Here is a 25,624-nt window from a genome sequence, read left to right on the forward strand (position 1 = left end):
TATGGCAGTAGCAAGAAATGAGGGTATTTGTATTCCCAATATACTCTTTGAATTCCCAGTCAGACAATGGCACTGTATACCAGTAGTAAAAATTGTGGGTGCACGTAACCCCAATATATTCTTTGAATTCCCAGTCAGACACTGGCACTATATGGCAGTAGCAAGAAATGAGGGTATTTGTATTCCCAATATATTCTTTGAATTCCCAGTCAGACAATGGCACTGTATACCAGTAGTAAAAATTGTGGGTGCACGTAACCCCAATATATTCTTTGAATTACCAGTCAGAAACTGGCACTATATGGCAGTAGCAAGAAATGAGGGTATTTGTATTCCCAATATATTCTTTGAATTCCCAGTCAGACAATGGCACTGTATACCAGTAGTAAAAATTGTGGGTGTATATAGCCCCAATTCTATTGCTAGGGGACTTGCAGGGTATTTCTGGGGTGAAGGTGGGGGGGCACACCGTTGGAACGGGTATCGGGGTATATATCGGGTATACGGGAATACACTGACAGTGTATTCCATTCAGGATCCTGGGAAAGCTGGGTTGCGGCGATTGAGCCCGTCAGTGCCACGTTACACTGACAAGCTTCTCCCTGGAATTTAGCTCTTACAAGAGCTGTTGGTTGTCTTCTCCTTCCTATCCTAGCCTGTCCCTGCCTACCCAGAATCTAAGCCCTAGCTAGCTGGACGGAAACCTCCGTCCTCGGTGAATTGCAAGCTCAGAATGACGCGAAGCTGGGCGGCGCTGTTCTTTTAAATTAGAGGTCACATGTTTTCGGCAGCCAATGGGTTTTGCCTACTTTTTTCAACGTCACCGGTGTCGTAGTTCCTGTCCCACCTACCCTGCGCTGTTATTGGAGCAAAAAAGGCGCCAGGGAAGGTGGGAGGGGAATCGAGTAATGGCGCACTTTACCACGCGGTGTTCGATTCGATTCGAACATGCCGAACAGCCTAATATCCGATCGAACATGAGTTCGATAGAACACTGTTCGCTCATCTCTACAGGTAATATTATATTCTGCAATTACCTAATTTAAATCTATTATCAAAAAAGTTATGTGTGATTTATTAAAACAATAGGACAATGGTAGAGCTGCTCAGTTATTGTTTCCTGCAGCCTAGTTTCAGTCTGTAGTGCACAAGATACAAACTGTCACAAATGAAAAAGAATAATTTATCAAATCTAATGCAAAAGAAAAATGCAGGAGTTGCAGTGAGATTCTCTCATTTGCCAAAAGACTTCCAAAAATGAGAGTTGCCATCTAATTGACCAACTGCTTACTTTCCTTTATGCCAGTCTTAATAAATCTTACTTCATATGTAGTGATGAAAATAATAAGGAAAACAACCACACTCACAAAATATATAAAACAAATAACCTTTATTAGTATCCCAAACTAAACTTGGATAGTTGTTTTTTGATGGTGCGGTATATGCTACTTACCTGGTATTATGTATATTGATGGACAATAGGTTTCCTTCTTTTCCCCTATTAGACCTTAGTTTCATATATACTATGGTGTATACCAAGTTTTGACACATTATGTATGGTCTATATTCTTACTATTAATAAATTGCCTATTTGCTATACCAACCATGTGTATACCCTTTACCACCCATCACTTTGGTCTGCTGGCATAATGACTCTATTGTCTTTCCCCCCTCAGGTTTTACATGTATGTCTATTGGATATTATGTGAATCCTTATGGTTTTAGTTTGGGATACTTATAAAGGTTGTTTTATATATTTTGTGAGTTTTGCTGTTTTCCTTATTATTTTTTATTTCATTCCCACACTTATTATGGGGTATTGGCCCCTTCTTTATTACTATATGTAGTGATGAGTAAAATGGTTAGTAATGATCCGGATTTGATCTGAATTTCAACCTGGGTTTTATATGCTGTAAAACTACAGAATTATGGCATAACTGGGCATGAATTAATTAGATTTGCTTCATTTAGATGGATCTGCACTGAGCTTTAACTGCCTGCTGTCTTACATGCACAGGGCAAGTTTACCCTTTGAATGCCAAATTTAATTCTGCTAAATCTTTTTTTGCAGTGGAGTTTTAGACCTGCCATCACTGCCCCATTGTAGTCTGTGATTGTCCATTGTCTTGATAAGTCTGGCTGCAAAGTCACCCTTTGAGTGCTGAATCACTTTTTTTTAACCCAATAACTTTTTTTTAACATAATTTAGTACACATTGGTTTCTTTTACATGCAAGTTACCTGCCAGTTCTGACACATTTTCCAAGAAGGTTATTATATCAGCATCCACACATTTATTTCTTGCCATGTGCTAGTTAAGTAGTGCACATTTATCAGGGAATTTTGATATCTTTGTCCAAACATATATTTCTTGCAGTGTCAGTTACTTGTGTGCCAGCAAGGAAGGACACATTTTTCAGGAAATTTTGATAGTTTGCCCACACAACTCAAGGTAAATACAATTCCTCAACTAACAACTTAATAAATGGCAAAAAATAAAACAAAATTTTTATTCATATACATTAAAATGACAAAAAGTCCCAGGTAAACACAAATAGAAAAATAATATACACCACCTTCCATAAAGAAAGCTGCAAACTCAGTACTAATTCACTGTTAGGGGACTAGGAGTACAACCTAATGCTGATATCTTCACTCACTGATATAGCAGATTCAACTAACGAGTTAAGTAAATAAGAAAAGCATAGCACACAGGGAACAAAAATTAATGAAAAACACCACATTATATTCCCTGATAATGTAACACAGTCCTCAAAAATTTGTGTGTCCTTACCGGGACTACAAAGCTAGAAACACAAACACAAGGGTAAGTATGACACTCAATATCAATAAAAAATGCCAAATTATAGGGGGGAGGAGCCTAACCGTTGACTCTGATGGACGTGTGAGCCTGCCGCTCCATCAAACCACTGACCTAACACCGGCTTCCCTGCAATATTCAACCCGAAAATGGGCAAGGTAGGACGTGACAGAGGGGGGGACTTACCGGGTACCCCACTGACTAAGCCCGGAGCTCTGGGTCTCGAGAAATTCCTGCGGAAAAAGTCCCCGCTTCAGGTGCGCAAGATGGCGCCGAAGGAGAACCCTGCGTGTGAAGCAGACTCAGATTTGGATAGTGTGTTGGGAGCTGAGCACTCAGACACCGCTCCCCTGGCTATCTCCAGGGCATACCTCCGTAAGACGCTGTCTCAATCCCTCTCTCAAGCCTTAGCCCCGGTCCTTGCAGAACTTTCGGCTATAAGAGCAGACCTAAACAGCATGGGCAGCCGCGTGGACTCGCTAGAGGACACAACCTCCGCCATTATACAGCACTCTACCCTGGCGGCAAAACACTTAGGGAACCATCACTCCCATCTGAATAGAATGTACGATTCTCTGGAGGATCTAGAGAACCGTAATAGACAGCGAAACATCCGTCTCAAGGGTTTACCTGAGCAATATGGCACCGACTCCCTGAGGGATGTGATGGCATGCATCTTTTCTTCTCTGCTGGGCCCTGAAAGGGCAGAGCGTATTCAAATAGAGAGAGTGCACAGATCAGTTTGCCCCAAGCCTGCTCAATCTGACCCCCCTCGTGATGTAGTGTGTGGTCTGCTCTCCTCTGTGGAGACTACGGTGGTTTTACTAGCAGCCAGGGACAAAAGACCGCTTTTATATAACAACCATGATATTCAACTCTATCAGGATTTGGCGCCATCTACACTCGCAAAACGGCGAGCTCTACGTCCATTGCTGGAAGCACTGCGAGATAAAGGCCTTCAGTACGCATGGCTTTTTCCCTTCGGCCTTTCTGTCCTATCCAATGGTCGCCATATCGTCATCCATACGCCGGAAGATTTGGAGGCAGCATGGCCGGCCCTAGGCATTCCGCCGATACAGATATCCTCTTGGCTCCAGGTCTCTGATCCGGGGGAATGATGTGCTAACTGTCACTGACGCCGAAGTTACTTTCTCACCTGCTGGGTATATGTGAGTGTTCTTTCCACTATGACTGACTGATTGCCACACTGTTAGCTGGTTTGTCCTCTTTCACAGCTGGACATATTACACGCCGCTACACGTTTTTCGTGTGTTTTCCCTGCTCCATCTTCCTGGGACATACTCAAGGGTGCCCCTTCTCCCCTACCCTTTTCATCCTCTCCCTCGAACCCCTTCTCCAGGTGGTTCGCTCCCACCCAGATATTTCTGGCTACAGAATTGGCAGACATGTTCTACAAGCCGCGGCGTTTGCAGATGACATTTTATTTCTGATCTCGAATCCCGAGAAGGGGCTCGCGGCCGTCGCTCAGGCGCTCACTGATTTTGGAGTGTTTTCTGGCTACAAAGCCAACCTAGACAAGACCGAGGTTCTGAACGTTTCTTTACACTCTGACTTGGCAACCCATCTGCGTGCATCTTCCCCTTTTAAGTGGACGTCCACATCAATCAAATACCTGGGCGTGAGCCTAACCGCGGATCCATCCTCCCTTTACAGCGCTAACTTCCCTCCTATTCTTTCTGACATTAGGGACTTACTCCATTCTTATCCCTTTCTCATGGTTCGGGCGGCGCAATCTCCTACAGGTGTATGTTCTGCCCAAAGTTCTTTATCGCCTGCACATGCTCCCGATTCGGCTACCTAACTTGTTCTTCAAAACGCTACAGCATATTTTCTCCTCCTTTTTATGGAATGGGAAGAAGGCGAGAGTGGCCTATACACTGCTCATGAAAAGAAAATCTGAAGGCGGAATAGGTCTCCCTAATGTTAGAGAATATTACAAGGCTATCCAGCTTAAGCGCTGGATTGAGCTCACCTCTTTTGGCCAGGGTTCCCTTATAGCCGATCTCTCGCTTGAAACTTTTCGCTTATCCTTGGTATCGCATCTTTGGCTTTATGGTTTACCTGGATTTAAGAGTAAGACCCTTGACCAACTGATACTGGGCGCTTGCGAAACCTAGCGGGAACTGAGGGACGTGTTGGCACCTTCCCCCTCTTTGATAACACCTTTGGGCGTCCTACCGGAGTGGTTGGGTGGTGTGGGGACCCTCCCCCCCCGTTTGATGTATGGCAGGGCCTCCTCCAACACAGGCTAGTTGACATCCTCGACTTTTCGTACTCAGTTGATTACGCTAAATTGGAGGAGCTGCTTTCCTCTAGGCCCTTATCCTTCTTACACAAATACCATGTCCGCACAGTAGTTAGGAATTGGTCTTCGACGCACACTCTACGTACTAATTTTACTCCCTTTGAGAGGGCGGTCCTGACAAAACGCAGTGTCCTTAAGAAAACTTCTTTTGTGCACTCTTCTTACATTCAACCGCCTCAACCAGATACACCCCCGTATCTGGCCGCTTGGGAAAAAGAACTGGGCGTGTCCTTATCAGAGGAATAAGTGGCATCGGTTCTTAAGTTCTCCCATGGCTTCTCCCCCCCTGTGTACGTCTCCAAGAGACGTATTTCAAGCTTTTCTCTAGATGGTACCAAACGCCTCAGCATCTCCATAAACATGGCCTAGTGGACTCTGATGTCTGTTGGAGGTGCAAATCTCACACGGGCTCTCTCCTCCACATATGGTGGGACTGCCCGGTTATTCGTAATTTTTGGCACGAGGTGGAATCGACCGTTCGGTCCCTGACATCCCTGGACTTTGAGATCACAGCCCCTATGGCACTGATTTCACTTCCTTACCCTGCTTATAAGCCTTCAAAGAAGAATCTGATTGCATTCCTACTGGAAGCTGCAAACTCTCTCATACCCAAGAGGTGGCTTAGCCAGGACCCCCCTACGAAGTGGGAATGGTACGGCAAGATTAATCAGATTTGTCGCTTTGAAGAGTTATCCAGTTGGAAAGCTAGAACCCACTCTCGCTTTTTGAAAATTTGGTCCCCCTGGAGGAGCCTGCCCCTCCCACTCCCTTGATGTGTTGTCCTCGATCTCTCTATTCCTCATTTGCCTCTTTGAATTCTGTTTTCTCCCCTCTCTCTCAAATCTGCTCTTCTCCCTTTGTCTACCACTATTGATTCCCTACCCGTGAGCCTCTCTCCTCACGGCCCTTTCCCAGTCCTCCTGCACTCCCTCACCCACTGCTCTCCTTGACTGCTCCCCTCCCCTCCCATACTCCCCCTATTTTGAGCCAGCACTCAGTCCCCCGTTTGGGGCCCACTTTTTCTAGATATCACCACTTTGAGATTTGTTTGGGCCTACTGTACTCAGCCTGACACAATTAGGCAACTATGTTGGATGCCTTAGTTATGTTTTGTCACAGTTTGTTCTCCTCCTTTTTATACTCCTGTCTCTGCACATTGCATTGTCTTCTTGTATGCTTGTTTTTTTTGTTAATAAAAAACTTAAAAAAAAAAAATTATATCCAAATTACAAAAATAATTTTATTAGGTATAAATACATAAAAACTACATACAAAGAGAATGCAAGAATGATATAACCATGCACGGAAACAAATAGGTCAGCAACAAATACCACCTGCAACCCCATGTATAAATTACTTCCATAATAGATGTCATATGTAATAAATAAATTGTCATATAATGTAGGTAAGACAAGGAAGGCAATCCTAACTAAAATTAGAGAAGTATAATAACTGATGTCTAGTTGAACATGATGGTTAGAGCAGTCCCAACCAATGTTGGAAAAATAAGAAGATTAGTGTCTAATAATTAAACATGATGTGTCCACCAATGATGTGAAACTATTCATATCCTCATACCAAAGTATGAGGAGGAACGAGGAGCAGGGGTGCACGTTGGGCCACACCCGACACGTGTTTCAGCATGCCTGCCTTCGTCAGGGGGCAGGGGTACCTGATGAAGGCAGGTGTGCCGAAACGCATGTTGGGTATGGACTAGCACGCACCCCTGCTCCCCGTTCCTCCTCATACTTTGGTTTCATCATGGGTAAGATTCATCATCACTGATGATTGATGCATGATATGCTTTAATGCATTAGCAGATAGCAATAGTTTCACTTCAATATGTACCACATCATTTGTGGACACATCATGTTTAATCATTAGACACTAGTGTTTCTAACTAGTTAAGGAGCGGTATATCATACTACAGGTGTGTGTGGCCTTACAAATAGACAGGTGCTGCAAATAGGGGTATTAGATAACCATCAAATGTCTAAAGATTTATTAAAGAGATGTAGGTAACATCAAAATATGTAGCACTATACATATGCAGCAATGAAAAAGCTGATTCAAGCACTATGCATGTCCAACAGTGAATACTGTCATCTATGTTGAAGTTTTTACTGCTGCCCTATAAAGCGTTAGGGGTCTCACGATAGGATATTTCTGATAGCAACGCAATACTGGCTAAAGAGGGTAAATCACTGCCCCAGGTCCCCAACAGCAAATGTTATTTCCCTAGATAAATTGCTGTCCTGGAAAAGATTGATTACACAGTACTGTATACAGCCATGTAGAATAAACTACTGCTAGATAGCAGAAATAAAATTTCTGATTAATATGTATTAATATGTTTGATTATCCACAACTACCATCAAGGCTTGGGGAACGGTGGTTTTTACCGCCATTATCATTTACCTTTCTGCGTTACCATCTGTATTAGCTTATTGCTATACCGCTGCGTGACCAGGGGCCATTCACACATTATAATGTCTCATAGCAGCCCTCCATGCAGTATAATGTCCTTTAGCAGCCCTCTATTTAGTATAATGTTCCATAATGGTCCCCAAACAGTATAATGTCAAATAGTGGCCCCTCCACACAATATTATGTCCCATAATGACCCCTCGATAAAGTATAATGCCCAATAGTGCCCCCTCCATTCAGTATAATGTCTCATAGTACCCCTCTATGCATAATAATGTCCCATAGCGGCCATCCATACAGTATAATGTCCCGTAGTGGCCTCCAAACAATATCATGTGAAATAGTAGCCTCGCAATACAGTATAATGTCCAATAATGGTCCTCCACACAGTTTAATGTCCCTGAGGTGCCCCTATATTAATAAAGTTATACACATACACTGATGAGAAAAAGGGTAAAGATGTTTTGAACTTTTGAATTTCAGGCTCCATATCTCACCATCCACAACAGCTTTAAATGTGAGACTACCGTCATTGTATAGGCAATCATCTTGGCTATCTCGTACATAAATTTGACTTACAACTATTTAGCATATGATTTGTTATGCAGATTCTTGAAATGTAACTGCATTGTTACTGTTTTGTTCCTGGTGGTAGAAAACTCTTTTTCTTCTTGTACTTATGTACTACAAATTACAACCTCTTCTCAGGTTCCCTATCAGATCAATGTGTTATTAGGTTGATTCTCAAGTGAGGAGTCACTTGTGCAAACTGAAGATCAGCTATAAGGAAGGATTCCCAAGAAAAGAGAAACCTCATAATTCAGCTCATTTATAGCAGTCTCTTGGCCAAGAAAATTGCCAAATCATGTGAGTGCTATGACAGTTGAAAGAAAACAAAATGAAGTCCGTCCATCCATTCAAAAGCCAAGAGGTGGATGACTAGGGAAAATGTCAACAATATCAATCAGTTCTGGCGCGACAAACATGGCAGTGCAGGTGGCTCATATGCTTAGTAATAGTGAAATCACAGATGACCATGCAACATGCAACATGTCTGGATGGTGGCCCGATAAAAGGGGAAGAAGCTTCAACTTCAATATCATCATAATTGATATTAAGAAGAGCTAGCTTGAGTTTGCAAAAAAGGTACAAAAAATAGACAGTAGGGAAGATTGGAAATGGGTGATTTGGAGCGCTGAGACAAAAGTCAATAGACTGGGAGGCGTGGTCTAGGCTATGGCGGCGTAAAGACGTGGACTTCTTGAGCTCCCGGACCCCAACGGCTATTTCCCCGATATACTCGGGTCTCTTCACTTACCTGCTCCTCGCTCCAGCATGGTCCGACGTGTGGGCCGAAAGTCTGCTGCCTCGTCCCGGATTGACCCTCCTATGGCGAGGTTCCTCTTCTCTGTGGCCTCCTCGGCATCCCCGGCGGGTAGCTCCAAAATGGCGCCGGCGCGCGCCCTCCACGAGACGGCGGAGGTCCCGCTGCTGCACCTGCAGTCTCCTCAGGCGTCGGACCTCGCCCCGGCTATCTCCCCTCACCAGTCTGCTCCGGCTCTTCTTCCCTCCGGCATGGGGACTCCCAGGCAAGCTGCTGACCAGGTACTTTCTTCCCCAGGGGGTGATGGTGGACACATGGTGGCGGCCCCCCTCCCCCCTTCCTCTTCCTGCAGCATTCCCCATAGCTCTCATCTGCAGGCTGGCATTCCTCCTGTCTCCCCCCAGAAGGGACTGATGCTGGGGACGGACCCCTCCTCCCTCCATGGATCTGCTGAGGTCTCCTCTCCTGTTGCCCCATTGCCCCCCCCCCTCTTCAGGTCCTGATGGCAGTGGCCCTCTGGCCTGTTCCACTGCGCCCCCCCTGATGGCTTCTTCCCTCTCCCCTGGAGTACCCGCGACCTCCTCCCTTGTGGCCTCTACCCTGGCTGACCCTCATGCTCCACAGTGGTCCACATCAATCAGGGGTGACCCCCCCCCCCCCCGGCCTCCTCAACATGCCACTCCTGACATGGACTTCTCTGCTACCCCCGCTGTCCTGCGGACCCTGTTTTTTCTGATTCTTCCTCTGGTGCTTCCTCGCCTCAGAACAGGCCCAAGCGCCCTAAGTTGTCGGACATTTGGGAGTTGCTCCGTGCTATGCCTACTAAGATGGACATGGAAGCGATGGTCCGCAGGGTTGAGGAGAGACAGGATCAGATCCTTTCTGGCTTTAAGTCTGAACTACACTCTTTGTCTACCCAAGTTTCATCTCATCAGCACCGTACGGACTCTATTGACCAGCGCTTACTGGCTGTGGAGCAGACCTTATCTACTCAACGCACGTTTAATCGCCATTTGCTGCTACAGGTTGACGACCAGGAAAACAGGGGTCGCCGGAATAATATCAAGTTGCGAGGAATCCCGGATGCTGTCCCCACTAAGGAGCTGAGATCCATTGCAGTATCGGTCTTCAACACGGTTCTCTCTAGGCCGATGGACACTGACATTGTTATAGACAGGATCCATCGTGTGCTGGGGCCTGGAAGAGCTTCCTCCTCTGATTCTAAAGATGTCCTTTGCCGGGTCCACTTTTATAGGGAGAAAGAGGACATTCTTCAGGCTGCGTGGCGCCATGGCCCGGTTCCGTTCTTGGATGGCTCGATTACCCTTCTTCCGGATGTCTCCCACCGCACTCTGGCTATGCGGCGCCTCCTGAAACCTGTCCTTCGTCTCATCCTGGACTCTGGTGCCTCTTATCGCTGGGGTCACCCCTTCCACCTGCTCATACGCCGTAATGGTGCCGTTTTCACCCTTCACTCCCCGGATCAAGTGGAGGCCTTGGCTCACTTTTTGGATGTCCCGGACTTGTCCCTGCCGGACTGGTTGGAGTTCCCTCTCCCAGCCCCCCCCCCTCCTACAAGGCCTTCTTCTCCTCCATTGCCTCGTCAGAGGCGCCAACCGGTGGACTCCTCCATAGTCTCTCCTGGTGGTGCTGCCTCTTTATCTGCTACTTAGGCCTGACTGGGTCTGCCGGGGCCTGTTGAGGCCCTCATGTTATTGCTATGCTACATCTTGGTTTAACATTTTCTGTGGATCTCTGTTTATTTCTTGCCTTTTCACTTTATGCTAAGCTATGTGCCCCACGTGGGGGCGGTATTGGACCTTGGTCTTTATTAGGCCTTGGTCTTTGCTGCCCCCCTGCGGTGTGTCTCGCCCCCCCCTCCCTTCTCTGGCTGGATTGGGGCGCCCTGCGTCTCCCTTTCCTCTGCTTCCGGCTGCGGTACTCTCCATTCGGGGTGTGCCGTCTCTGGGTTGCAGACGATTCGGTTGTCGTTGGTCTTCTCTGCCCGCGGGGTGCTCCGGTCCGTCCGGGGTGCGGAGGTGTTTAGACTTGAAGGAGCTCTTCACCCTATGGCTGTCTTTGGTCTTGGCCCCTTCACCCTTTTCTTTGCATCTTGTTGGGTTTTGTCGTTGTGGGAATGGGTAGCTTGGGTTGTTTTTTTTTGTATCTACCTCTCCCCCAGTTAGAGTTCTTCGGCAGCTCTCTGAGTGCGTACTGCGGTGTGCCTCTGAGACTTGCATTAGTGGGTATTTCCCACTGTTTGGTGTCTTCCGGGCTTGGACTAGCCAAGCTCGGCCTCTATTTAGTTGTTTGTATTGTTTTTTGTGGTTTGTCTCACCCATTTGCGTTCCCCTCTTTGGTGTCTGTCTCTGTCCCTCCCCCTTTTTTCCCCTCCCTAACCTTCCCTCTCCCCTCCCTTTTTTCCTTGTTTTTCCTCACTTCCCTCCCTCCCCTCGCCCCTCCGGGGTGGGTCCCAGACCCCGGAACATGGACTCCCTGACCTTCTCCTCCATTAATGCTAACGGGCTTAACACACCCGAAAAACGGTCCTCTCTCTTGCGTTTGCTGTGGAGTAAGAGGTTCACTGTGGCGTTTATACAGGAGACACACTTCCGGGAAGGCTCTGTGCCCTCTCTTTCTTCCCCTCGTTTTCCGGACGTCTATCATGGTTGCTTTTCCGAGTCCAAGTCCAGGGGAGTCAGTATTCTGATTGGTCGCTCCGCGGCCTGGAAATTCCGGGCTGCTATGTCGGACGACTCCGGTAGGTTCTTGTTTGTTAAGGGGGAATTGGCCGGCACCTTGTTTACCTTTGCTAATCTTTACCTCCCTAACACCGGTCAGGTTGGCACCCTCGAACACATCCTCGATAAGATGTCGGATTTTTCTGAAGGCACTCTAGTGGTGGGTGGGGATTTCAATTTTGCTTTGGATCCGTCTGTTGATATTTCTAGAGGCGTTTCGTATCTTCCTGTTAAGGCTCTTTGTCGGGTCCGTAGACTTCTCCACTCTCATCAGTTGATTGACGCATGGCGCGCGATTCACCCTGATGTTCGGGACTACTCTTTCTACTCTCATCCCCGTGATGTCTATTCCAGGTTAGACTACTTCTTTGTCCGACACTCTGATGTCCCTTTGCTTCGTGGCTCCACGATAGACCCTATCACTTTCTCGGATCACGCCATGATCCATGTTGTGCTGTCGTCCCCCGCTAAGAGACCGCGGTCCTGGCAGTGGCGCCTCAATGAGTCGCTCCTCCAGGATGCTCCGACCTCGCTTGCTGTCTCCTCTGCCCTTGATTTTTACTTCAGGGAGAATGACACGGCAGATGTAACTCCGGCCACGCTTTGGGCGGCTCACAAATGTGTTGTCCGGGGGGTGCTGGTTCAACATGGCTCACTTTTGAAAAAGGAGAGGTCTCGTAAACTGGCTACCCTGATTGCTGATGTGGTCTCCCTGGAACAGACTCACAAGCGCTCCCACGCGGCAGATGTGCGTTCTGCTCTCTTGTTAGCCCGTAAGAAACTGCATGAGCGCCTCGATATCAGGACCAGATGCCTACTGGCTAGGGGCCGTCGCCACTTTTATGAGTTTGGTAACAAGTGCAGCAGGACTCTTGCTAGATCCCTTAGAGAACAGCGCTCGTGTAACTTTGTCCCCTTTGTCTCTAACTCCGCGGGTACTCGTCTTACGGATCCGACACGCATTGCGGAGGAGTTTGCTAGTTTTTATCGCCAGCTGTACAATCTACCCCCTGCCTCCCCGCCCCCCTTGGTTTGTTCGCTTCTCCCCGCGATTGTACAGTATCTCTCCGACTCGGGCCTGCCCCGTCTTTCTGAGGCTGCCTTGTCTTCGCTGGAAGACCCTATTTCGGCTGAGGAGGTAGCAGAGGCCCTGGCTTCCATGCAACCTAGTAAGGCCCCCGGCCCGGATGGCCTCCCGGCCTCGTATTATAAAAAGTTCTCGCCCCTACTCTTGGGCCCCCTGACGCGTGCCCTTAACTCTCTCTGAAGGCTCCCTCCTTCCTTCGGATATGACTAGAGCTCACATTGCGGTGATACATAAGGAGGGCAAGGATCCAGCTCTGTGCTCTAGTTATAGGCCCATCTCCCTGCTTAATGTTGACCTGAAGATCTTTTCCAAGGTCCTGGCTTCGCGCCTTGCCCCTCTTCTCCTTGACCTAGTGGACTCCGACCAGGTTGGTTTCATCCCTACTCGGGAAGCTAGAGATAATACAGTGAAGGTTGTTAATACTATACACTTTGCCCGCTCCCGTGACCTCCCGCTCTGCCTCCTCTCCACCGATGCAGAGAAGGCATTTGACCGGGTTGGTTGGCCCTTTCTCTTTGCGGTCTTGGACCATATTGGTCTTGGCCCCGTCATGAAGTCTTGGATTGCCTCTCTGTACACCGGCCCCTCGGCGTCCACTAGGGTCAATGGAATCCTCTCCTCTCCCTTTCCCATTGGTAATGGCACGCGTCAAGGCTGTCCCCTCTCTCCCTTGATTTTTGTCCTCACGTTAGAGCCCCTCCTTAGGAAGATTAGAGACAACCCTGCTTTATTGGGCCTCGTAATAGGGAAGCGCCACCTCAAGATAGCTGCCTATGCGGATGATCTCTTGTTCTTCCTCCGTGACCCGGCCACCTCGCTCCCTGCTCTGATGTCCGAACTAGATGAATTCCATCGCCTTGCCAACTTTAAAATTAATTATCAGAAATCTGAAGCGCTGGACGTTTCCTTGCCCCCCGGGCTTGGATCTTCTTTAGCTCATGCCTTTCCCTTCCGTTGGTCCAACTCGGCGATTAAGTATCTGGGTGTCTGGATTCCTGCCGATCTGCGGGAGCTGTTTATGAAGAATTACTTGCCCCTTCTCAGAACTGTCCGACTGGATCTGAAGAGGTGGTCCAGGGGCACCTATACGTGGTTTGGCCGCTGTGCCATCTACAAGATGAATGTGATGCCTAGACTCCTCTACCTGCTGCAGACTCTTCCGATTCACGTTCCTCCTAGCTTTTTCAGATTGCTCTACTCTGATTTAGTTAACTTCATCTGGCAGGGTAAACGGGCTAGGTTGGCCCGTTCCATTCTGACTCTCCCGAAGTCGCTGGGCGGCATGGGCCTACCTGATCCCCACCGCTACTACGAGGCTGCTCTCTTGCAAAGAGTCATAGACTGGTGCCGCCATTCCCCCTACAAGCAATGGATCTCTATGGAGGGCTCCTTTTCGAGTCTTCCGCTTCACTCGCTCCCCTGGTTGGACTCTACTGCCCCTTCCTCTGTCTACTCTCATCCCACTATTGGTCCCACCCTTAAAGTCTGTAGGTCCCTTTTTCGGAAGGACTGCCTCTTCCCCTCTCCGTCCCCTCTCCTTCCTGTTCTGGGCAACCTGGCCTTCCCGGCTGGCCTCTCGCGGGGCCCATTTCGGTCCTGGATGGACGCAGGCTTGCAGAGAGTTTTCCATTTTCGTTCGGAGGGGTCTTGGCGGCCTCTCGAGAGCCTTCGCGCTGTTCGGGACCTCCCACCCCTTGGTCCTTGGAGGGGACTGCAGCTCTCCCACTTCCTTTCCTCGCTGTCAGATCCAGACGCCTTTGACAGACCTCTCACGGTTTTTGAGAAGGCCTGTTCTGGTTCTGGTCTCCTACGCCATTCTCTTTCAGAGCTATATTCGCTCTTGGTCTCCCCTCCTCCGGGCCATAGACCCCCCTTCCTGGCCAAGTGGGAGGCAGATCTCTGTCTCTCCTTTTCGGATGCGGATTGTGTCAGGATTTTGGAGCTCGCCCACAAAAGCTCTGTGGCGTGTAAGTTCCAGGAGGCGGGCTACAAGATCCTCACCAGGTGGTACCACGTCCCGGCCTTGCTGCACAAGTTTTTTCCCACCACTTCCCCGCTTTGTTGGCGCTGTGGCTCGGAGGCGGGGACTCTCCTTCATGTCTTCTGGAGTTGTTCGGCTCTGAGGGGCTTTTGGGACGGTGTTCACCGCCTGACTTCTCGAATCTTTCAGTCTTCCCTCCCCAACACCCCAGCTTGCTTTCTGCTACATCTCTCCAATATTCCTCGTCGGGCCTATCGCCGGTCGGCGATTCGTCACCTGATCAATGCGGCCAGAGCCTGTATCCCGGCCCTCTGGAAGTCTCCTAACCCCCCGTCTCTGCGCCACTGGATCCGTAAGGTGGAGGACATCCAATCCATGGAGGACCTCACGGCGTCTCTTCGAGACAAACATGAGTCCTTCCTGAGGGCTTGGACCCCGTGGATTTTATTTCAGGGATCCCAACTATATAGGGACACATTGGGACAGGTTTGAGGTCTGGTTCTGGGCTTGGACCCCCCCTTCCTTTTGCTCCCTTCCTCTTCCTTTCGTCCCACTCCCTCCCTTCTTTCCCTCACGCCCCCCCTTTCCTCTTGTTTGCTCCGCCTCCCCCCCCCTTTCCCTTTGTCTTTTTTGTTGCCCTTTGGTTGTTGCGGGGGCCCGCCCCCGCATTTTTTGTCTTGCTCGGTTCATTGGACCCTGGTTCCCATGGGCCCTTTGTTGTTATGACAATCGTTTGCCTGTTTTTGCAGTTGGCTTGTTTTCTACTGTATATGTGTTTATAAATAAAGAATTTATAAAAAAAAAAAAGTCAATAGACTGAGTCTGATAGGTGTAAATAGGTTTAGAAGAAACAAGGGTAAAGGGGGGCTTATGGATCAAGAATGTGAAGGAACTGTCAAGTTTGGTGGTGGAGGTCTGATGATATTTTTAACCTGGTCAATACTTGACTAGGATCGATAGTGGTCTTAATGCTGAGCTATATGTGAGTATCCTACAAGATGAGTTACTTTGTACACTCGAGTACAAGGACAACATAGTGTTCTAGAAGGACAGTGACCCGAAGCATTGAAGTAGAGGTGCTGAATTCACCCCCACATTCCCCAGGCCTCAACCCAATAGAAGAATTTTGGGTATAGTTGAAGAAAAAGATGTATTCATATCCAAATGAGTCGACCAGTATGCACCAACATTCGGAACGCATAGAAGAGATCTAGGCTCATATTTCAGTTGAGAAATGCTTGAATCTGATTAAGAACATTCCCAAATGGATTCAGGCTGTGTTCCAAAAGAATAAAAATAAAAATTTATAGTTTAGGAGCACTGTCGGCTTTCCCAATCTGTGCCCCCGGTAAAGAGCTATCGGTACCAGTACCGTAACTCTTTACAGTCAGAAGGGCATTCCTGACACTCTGTCAGGAACGTCCTTCTTCCCAGCAGCATCTATCGCGCTGTACAGTGTGAGCGGGTAGGAACGCCCCCCTCCCCTCCTGATAATACTCATCTATGGACGAGTACTGTGAGCAGAGAGAGGGGGCGTTCCTCCCCGCTCACACTGTACAGAGTGATAGGCGCTGCTGTGGAGAAGGACGTTCCTGACTGACTGTCAGAAACGCCATTCTGACTGTAAAGAGCTACAGTACCGGCACCGATAGCTCTTTACCCAGGGCACAGATCGGGAAAGCCGATCCAGCAGTATATAGAACTGCCTGTTGCCCAAATCCATGAAAGGTCCTCTTTAGCACACCCTTAACCATCTGATAGTGGTGTGTTTGTTGTATTTTTAAATAGAGAATATATGTTGGTTAATATGGAAGCTATCTGAGGAAAAGAGAGACACATAGTAATACACTTTGTGGTTTTATCAATTGTTATTGAGATGCGCCAATGAAATCACTGCACATTTTTCCTTACAGACAAATAAGACATACCACATTGTTTACTTAGTGTTTATTAGGATATGGTGGAAGGCAACTAAGCTACTATAATAGATATATATAAATATACACCCATCGGTGCTTACACTAAATGTGGTATATAATAAAATATTTTGAAATATGTTGGGTTGTATTCTGATCAAATAGCTTAGTTGCTTTCCACAACATCCTAATAAACACTAAGTAAACAATGTGGTATGTCTTATTTGTCTGTAAGGGAAAGTGTGCAGTGTTATATTGGTGCATCGCACTGACACTAAATGTAAATATAATTATTTTTATCATTTATCTTTGTAATCAATGTTAAGACCTATCTAGGACTATAGACTTATTCTAAACAAGAATATGGGATCGACACATTTTCTTATCACTATAAATTCTCCTTTTTAAACAGAAGTAGGAACCAGAAGACTTTCTAAAACAGCAGTAAAATATTTATTGGTAAATATGCAGTATTAAAGTTTTATATAAAGGTAAAGCAGCAAACAAACATAGCCGCAGTTGTTATAACAGTATAACAGTACCTTTTGCAGCTCTTTCAGTTACACACTGGCTCAATAAAAAGAATTACATTTTTATTATTAATTAACATGGTAGACTAATAAATCTGTGGTTAATACAAAGCAAAAAATAAGATACATAAAAAATAATTATGTAAACCTTAACATAAAGCCAAGTTTTCTTATACTTAAAAGGATTTTGAAGTTTAGTAGTCACTATTGTCAAAGGGGTGGTTGCAAATCTAATTAAGCTAGGGTCAGACGGATCTGCTAAAAAATAGAGGATCCTCTGTTGACCTCTGGCAGCCTTTGACTAAAAAGGATATCATGTTCTGTTATTACTGTCACTAATGTATAGACAGAAAAAAGATCAGCAGTATATACATTTACTGATCTACCACAATGTAGTAATTGAGCTGTGCAGGGACTTGGGCAGCATCCGTAGTAGCTCATATCCACTTATTGTAAATATATTATTATATCTCCCTATATTATAAAAATGAATTTCTGTCTGTCCGTCTGTCTGTCCGTCTGTCTGTCCGTCTGTTTGTCTGTCTGTCTGTCTGTTCTCAAATGCGAACCAAACGACTGGACCGATCTTCACCAAATTTGGTACAGAGATACTTCAGATATCCGGGAAGGTTTAAGATGAGACTCCAACTCGCTCGGACGTACCGTTGCTGAGATACAGCATTCCAAACACAGTGCCCCCCCCCCCTTAGCCAATACAAACCTGCAAGACTTTCACTCATATTCCAACTGCAATACACACGGTCACTCCACATGCACAATACAACACTGATATCCAAACTGAGACACACGCATCAGAGGATTAGATACACAGATCAGCACATAGTATCACACGCTAGAGGATTAGATACACGGGTCTGCACACAGTCCCACACACCAGAGGATTAAATACGCACTTCTGCACACAGTTCCACACACTGAAGGATTTGATACATGCATCTGCACACGGTTCCACATGCCGAAGGATTAGATACGTGTGTCTGCACACAGTACCACATGCCGTAGGATTAGATACGGGTGTCTGCACACAGTACCACATGCCGTAGGATTAGATGCGTGCGTCTACACACATTTGTACACTCCAGAGGATTAGATACGCGCGTCTGCACACATTTGTACATGCCATAGGATTAGATACACACGTCTGCACAGAGTACCACATGCCGTAGGATTAGATACACGCGTCTACACACAGTTCCACACTCCAGAGGATTAGATACGCGCATCTGCACACAGTTGTACACGCCATAGGATTAGATACACGCGTCTGCACACAGTACCACATGCAGTAGGATTAGATATGCGCGCCTACACATAGTTCCACGTGCCGAAGGATTAGATACGCACCTCTTACCACAATACCACACAGGGGAGGATTATATACATGTGTGTGCACACAGTATCACACTTTGGAGGATTAGATACATGCCTCTGCACACAGTACCACAAGCCAGAGAATTAGATACGCGTCTCAGCACACAGTATCACACGGGGAGGATTAGATATGCACGTCTGTACACAGTACCATACGGGGAGGATTAGATACGCGTCTACACACAGTACCACATGCCGTACGATTAGATACGCGTGTCTGCACACAGTACCACATGCCGGGGGATTGGATACAAGTGTCTACACACAGTTCCACACGCCGTAGGATTAGATACGCGCCTCTTCACACAATACCACACAGGGGAGGATTAGATACGCGTGTCTGCACACATTTGTACACGCCATAGGATTAGATACACACGTCTGCACAGAGTACCACATGCCGTAGGATTAGATACATGCGTCTACACACAGTTCCACATGCCGAAGGATTAGATACGCACCTCTTACCACAATACCACACAGGGGAGGATTAGATACACGTGTCTTCACACAGTTGTACACGCCATAGGATTAGATACACGCGTCTCACACAATACCACACAGGGGAGGATTAGATACGTGTGTGTGCACACAGTATCACACTTTGGGGGATTAGATACATGCCTCTGCACACAATACCACAAGCCAGAGAATTAGATACGCGTCTCAGCACACAGTACCACATGCTGTAGGATTAGATACACGCACGTCTGCACACAGTACCACATGCCGGGGGATTGGATATGCGCGTCTACACACAGTTCCACACGCCGTAGGATTAGATACGTGCCTCTTCACACAATACCACACAGGGGAGGATTAGATACACGTGTCTTCACACAGTTGTACACGCCATAGGATTAAATACACGCATCTTCACACAGTTGTACACGCCATAGGATTAGATACACGCGTCTGCACACAGTACCACATGCCGTAGGATTAGATACGTGTGTCTGTACACAGTACCACATGCCGTAGGATTAGATACGTGCGTCTACACACAGTTCCACATGCCGTAGGATTAGATACGCGCCTCTTCACACAATACCACACAGAGGAGGATTAAATACGCGCGTCTGCACACTGTACCACACGCCAGAGGATTAGATAAGCGTGTCTGCACACAGTACCAAATTCCGTAGGATTAGATACACGCATCTGCACACAGTACCACATGCCGTAGGATTAGATACCCACATTTACACACAGTTACACATGCCGTAGGATTAGATACACGTGTCTTCACACAATACCACACAGGGGAGGATTAGATACGCACATCTGCACACAGTTCAACACGCTGGAGGATTAGATATGCATGTCTTCACATAGTACCACCGCCAGAGGATTAGATACACGTTTCTACTCACAGTATCACATGGGGAAGGATTAGATATGCGCATCTGAACACAGTACCACACGCCAGAGGATTGGATATGCACATCTGCACACAGTTCCATATGCCGGAGGATTAGATACGCGCATCTGCACACTGGGGCCACTACACAAACATAAGATGTAATATACCCGTGCGAAGCCGGGTCCTCCCTCTAGTAATAAATAAAATCATTGTTGTGCAAACCTTTTAAGATTTTATTTAGGTTCGTTGTTTCAAGTTCTGTCTGAAGTGGTTTGTTCAGAACTAAAAATACAACAAAATTGTTTTTAAGAGTTGTACATGACAGTCTTAGGGCTGTAGGATTCTATCTAATGCCTTATTCACATGTGGTGTTTTTGATGGATTCAACGTCTGGTAGAGATAGCCATAGTCATGTATTTTGAACAGCCATCGCACATCCATTTTGCGTCCTTTCATATATCTGTTTTTGATACTCTTTGACCAGCACAGCTATATGAGGGCAAACAGTTTACATATAATTGTTGGTTCTTTGCCCTCATAGTTAACACATTGTCCCTTGATAGCCACAGCTGATGTGTAGTCATAAGGCCAAGCGAAGAGCAGTCCGCACAGAGAACTAAATGATCCTGAAGTCGTCTTTTCTTTGCCTATGCTATGACTCCTAGTATTTTTATCCTATCTGCTTTTCTGAGTTTGTGTGTCTCCTTCTGTAATATATTATTGTTATTATCCTGTATCCGTATTATCATGCTGCTGCAACACACTGAAATTTCCTCATGGTGGGACCATTAATGGATTATCTTAATCTTAGTACAAGTAGAAGGTATAGGTACAGTGCCCCCTCAAACCACCCTACCCTGTGTCCAAATAAAAGTCTCGGCAACAGTACAATAGAGCTTGTTCTACAAGAGATATCAGTGTTCCATAATGATTTATTCTTCCCTACACCTTGTGTAAATCCTACAGAAAAATCGGTCAATAAAGTGGTATGTAATATTCTTTCAGTGATAGACTATATTCAACTGTAGCCGCAAACAAGCAAAATGTACTATCACTTATCTTTATTATACTGAAATCCCCAGTCCTTGGTAAAGATAAATGCTAAAAGGAATGTGGAAGGGTAAGATGTGCACAGTAAGAAGCTGTATGAAAAAGCAGAAATTCCTCAACTTTCTTAAGTGTCAGAAGACAAAGACCAAATCTCTCAACAATAGTAAAATCTCTTAGAATCCATATAAGCTGTTAGTTTAACCAACTTTATACTTCACACGACATTGAGCCTTTCACTATATATTTAAACTAGAACTATAAACAGTTCGTTGATGGAATTAGATACAATAGAGAGCTAAGCCAGCAGTAGAAACACCCGGAAACTAGCTATTGTTAGGGTCCTTAGATACCTACATGTATCTGTGTATTACATGTAGATTTTTAATAATGACTTTTGACTGAACTAAGGTAACACATAACCCTAACTGTTTTACAGTGTAATATATAAAAGTGATTATTTTTCTGTTGGCAAAAGAAAGTCCCCACCTTTTTTTTTTACTACACTAACACATTATAATATCACATTATAAAAGTACAAAGAAACTGCTCCATTACTGGGGGAAACAAAAATTGACAGAGTGGAAAATTACAGAATGCAGACAACAGTGTTTACAAAGGGAAAATAAGCTAGATTGTATTGAGAGGTAATGGAATGACACAGCTTCCTGTGGCTATATATAGTCCTGATTTGCTTATCTTTTGATCTTGCTATGTATTATTATTGCTAATTACAGCACATCCTTGATGGGATGAATGTAAATCCTGCTTAGTCAATGCTTGTGTAGTTTATAGTTTATCAGGACTTCTTATCAAAAATTTAGGCAGATACAGTTTTTCAGTTCCATAGAAACTTACTATTGCCAATGCATTTATATCGATAAACCTTGAAGTGACCCAGCAGCTGATTCTGATAGACTGTCAGATGGGGATTTGTAATGTGTAACACTAAAGTCATCCATGTCTGTAAAGTGACAACAGGCAAGATGCCATTACACCACGTATATTGAAAGAGAGTTATGTTTTTATATTAGACTGCAGGATATGATAGAGGATAAGCTTGTTGATGCTGTATATAGATGCATATTAGGATTTCTGAGTCAAGAACAGAGTAAGACCTTTTTTATAGTGCAGTGTTTTAGTCAGTGTTTTGAATCAGTAATTGTAAGTCAAAACCAAGAGTGGATCAAAAACACAGAACAGGTCCAAATCTTTCCATTATACCTTATCTCTGTTTTTTGTTTACAATTACTGATAAACGTGTGAAGACTATGAATAAGCCAGAACTCCTAAGAAACACACCTAGAGTCCTTTTTATCTTGCCTGCACAGTGTAAACACTTCAATACAGGCAAAACTGTTCATCATTCTGTGTGGATAGGTGATTAGGACTCTTAGGGTATGTTCACATGGAGGAAAAGGTTGCGGAAAACTTTTCCGCCTTTGTAAACATTCCGCGTGGCTAGCCGTGATGGGATGCCGATACAGCACTGGCATTCCATTGCAGCATACCACTTCTGATTAGGCTCGAATGAATGGGTCTAAACAGGAGCATGTCACGAGGCACGGACTCCACGGCAAGATAGGTCATGTCACTTCTTTTTCCACTGCTATCTAAAAAAAAGAAACTGGCTCCCATTGAAGTTAATGGGAGCCATTTTTTCAGGCAGATTTTGAGGCAGATTCCATGTCAAAGTCGGTCTTCAAAAAAACTCTGTGTGAACATACCCTTAAAGTCTCTCCCCAGAGTGCTCTCAGTATTTTCTTCAGTTCACTCAAATGCTGCTCAAATAATATAAACCTTACGTCTATTTCTCACAGTGCTATTATAAAATGGGGCAAAATTACTAAAGCTACAGAATCCACTTAAAAGCGACAGAGAGAATTCCCTGGTTTCATACTCCCCAGTATAAAACCAGGGGAGAGAAAAGTCCTCCTTGCAGGAAATTGGGCGGACCCAATTTTAGTCTATGTGGTCCGAGGGTTTTTGCGTGTAACCACTTTTTAACTGTACAGGGTCTCCGTCTTTCGGGTCCCCATGCAGGTACTGGGGTTAGGTTTGTAACCAATTCACTGCTGATAGACTCCTCTTAATTATTTTATATCCAAGATCTGATAAAGAAAATAAGTTATTGAAAAGTGTAATATTTCTTATCGCAGTCTATACAGATTAATGTTCATCCATTTTCATTTCAAATATCTGTTTGTGCCAGGTTTTTCTGATGCTTGTGAGAACATGTCTCTTCACTGACTAGTCTAACTAGGCCTGCCAAGACTTTGTCTTAGAATGGTAAAAGTAAGAATCTTTCAGGCATTTTGCAGTGTATCAATCTGACAGATGTGTCACTTAGCTGGATATATCTTCCTATCTGTTACCACTTGCTAATTAGGAATTTCACTGCTAATTGTCACAAATCTCGGCATGAAATGTGCACTTGCACAAGCGTCTTCATGAATGCATGGCTGTAAAACAAAGCAGAATGCTATGTTGTCTAGCACTGATAGCAGGTAATGCTCATGTTAAATCGAGCTGCTGAGGCTTCTTAACAACTTATGAATAAACATACTGTGAGGTGTCACATCGCTTTAGGCGTAAATAGCTGACATTCTATAGCAGCAATGGTAAGTAGACTGTGTATACAGAAAACAGTATCTATGACTTACTTCTCACTTCTTGCCAGTTCCTCATAGTTGCCAGATGTTTATTGAACTTTGATTTGAGGTGTTTAATCTGTATAAATTGCACCCTTGTTGATAACAGAGCCAAACATTTACAAAAATGTGCCGATTCAGCTTGCACTGCATTAGTACATTGGGAAATAGCTTTTATTTTTATGTACAGAGAAATTTGGCCACTTATGTATCCAAAGCAGATCAGACAAGACTTTATGTATGATATGTATAATTTTCCTATGCTACACATGACCAATTTTGCACTTTGTAGTGATGACTGGATGCTACACCATAGCAGGCCAAATGGTAAGAAATTATTTTTTCAATTTTACCTAATCTTCAAAAGCTATTTTTTTTTACATACTAGTTTATCATCCCAATAGAGGGGTTGTCTAGGAATTCTGAAAAACTCTAAAGGGGCCCAAGGCAGGTGTAACATTAAAGAAAACTACACTCACCTCTCCCCAACACTCCAGTGTCTGCAGCCACACCTGTTCTGTCACATACCGTGCCTCTGAAACCTCCAAAAATCAGCCCATTTTGTAAACTACACCCCTCAAGGAATTTATCAAAGGGCATAGAGAGCATTTTGACCACATAAGTGTTTCATAAAGTTGAGTTGTGTAAATTATACATTATTTTTTCCCAATAAAATGTTGTTTTAGCCCCAAATTATTTTTCACAACGGTTTTGAGGAGAGAAAGCACTCAGTTTGTTACGAAAGTTCTTTTGAATATAGTAATACCCCACATATGGATGTAAACTGCCGGCTGGGTACAAGGCAGCTTATAGAAGGGAAGGGGCACCATTTTCATGTCCTGTGATGCATTTTCTGAGCCCCTGAAGTACTAGAAAACTATTTCTCCTGAATACAGAAATACCCCATATGTGACTATGTATGTGCACACATGGCAGGAATCAGGATGGAAAGATCCCTATTTGGCTTTTGGAGGGCAGAGTTCGAACATTTCACTGTTCGCTCATCTCTAGAGTCTATCGTTAAAATGACATTTTTTTGTCCCTAACATGTAAGAAAGGCTATTCTTCTCCTTTCTTTAGGTGTCTTCTCTGCGCTGCCATTTGGTAGAAATCCCAGTTCTCTTTGGTATGCAAATGAGTTCTGCAGTACTGGAGGCGGTCCTCAGTGCTCAAACAGCATTGGGGGCGTCCCCGATGCTACGAGAGAAATCTCCAGTGATGCCCCTATCTTCTTCTGGAACACCCTCTCCCTGTGTCTTCTTCCTTCCTGGGTTTCAAATCTTCTGGGCCTCGGGCAGAGCAGACTGCGTGTTAGGGACAAAAAATGTCATTTTAATGATAGAATCCCTTTAAAAGGCTGTAGCAACCAACAAATTGGCTGTAGTCACTATGGGACATTATACTGTATGAAAGCCACTTTTGGATATTATAGTATGTGTAAATGGGGCGTTATACTGTGTGGAAGCCAAGAAAGGGGGCACTATGCCATAAGGGAGGGGCAATTGAAAATTGGCAATCGAAAATTGGCAATCATCTGCTTGAAGAGACCACCATGTTTGGGTGAGCTCTGCATCCTCTTTACAGAATATAAAGCACAGTGCCATATATTTGTATAACAGCTTTGCTCAGTATAGTAACTGGGACTGAGCTGTCAACAGGCCATGTGAGTGAGCAAAAACAGCTGATTGGCAGGAGTCCTGAGCATCGAAGCCTACCTGGTCTTCAGTTGGTCACCTCTTCCAATGATAGCTCATCAATTAAAAAAACATGAAACCACTTTAAAACATTACAAATGCACGTATATTACAAGGTTTTAGACTATATAGATTTTTGCTAAAGGCAGTATAGTTGTTAACCACATTTGAGAATTGCTTCAAGGCAAACTGCAGACAACTATAAATTTATTTAAATTCCACCTAGATATTTCAGAGAAGATATATTTTAAAACTACTGCAAGTCATATGAAAGTAAAGCTTCTTAAGTATAAGGTAGAGGATGGTTAGAATATCTTCGTCCAGG

This window comes from Leptodactylus fuscus, chromosome 5 (genome assembly GCF_031893055.1).
Source record: "Leptodactylus fuscus isolate aLepFus1 chromosome 5, aLepFus1.hap2, whole genome shotgun sequence".
NCBI classification, from domain to species: domain Eukaryota; kingdom Metazoa; phylum Chordata; class Amphibia; order Anura; family Leptodactylidae; genus Leptodactylus; species Leptodactylus fuscus.